Source organism: Buceros rhinoceros, unplaced genomic scaffold (genome assembly GCF_000710305.1).
Source record: "Buceros rhinoceros silvestris isolate BGI_N320 unplaced genomic scaffold, ASM71030v1 scaffold14532, whole genome shotgun sequence".
Classification (NCBI taxonomy): Eukaryota; Metazoa; Chordata; class Aves; order Bucerotiformes; family Bucerotidae; genus Buceros; species Buceros rhinoceros.
Window position 1 is genome coordinate 3,107 of NW_010399564.1, and position 601 is coordinate 3,707.

The window sequence follows — 601 nt, forward strand, 5'->3', positions numbered from 1 at the left end:
AGATGAGAAACCTATGATCAGCAGCTGGACAGTGGAGTTGGTCTGAACATCCTACGCGGGGGCTTTTTGTGTGGTTACACAAGAAACGATGAATAAATGAGGTCAGGGGTGCAGTTTCTCTAGAGAACCTGTGGATGCCCCACCCCTGGCCCCATTCCAGGCCAGGCTGGCCCCTGGGGCTCTGAGCAACCTGCTCCAGTTGCAGATGTCCCTGCTGCCTGCAGGCTGCACTGGATGAGCTTTAAGGTCCCTTCCAACCCAAACCACCCCCTGGTTCTGTGCGACCCTGCTCAGCCCCCTCCTCCTCTAACAGCACCAGAGCCAGGTGCCACTGAAACCTGCTGTGTGCCGCGGGACCAGCCCACGCGCGTTCTGCCGCACGCGGCAGGGACACTTGTCTGTTCTTCCCCCAGTTCACTGTTGTGGTTGTCACGTTACTGGGGGCGCTCAGGCAGTTCAGTGACTGACATGCACAAAATGCTTTGCTCGACGCTGCGTCTGCTGTTGGAACCGAGCTGAGGGGACAGGCCTGGGGAGGAACATCACACGCTGCAGCTTCGCAGCCCGAGCTGAGGCATCAGCATAACATGCGACAGGACAG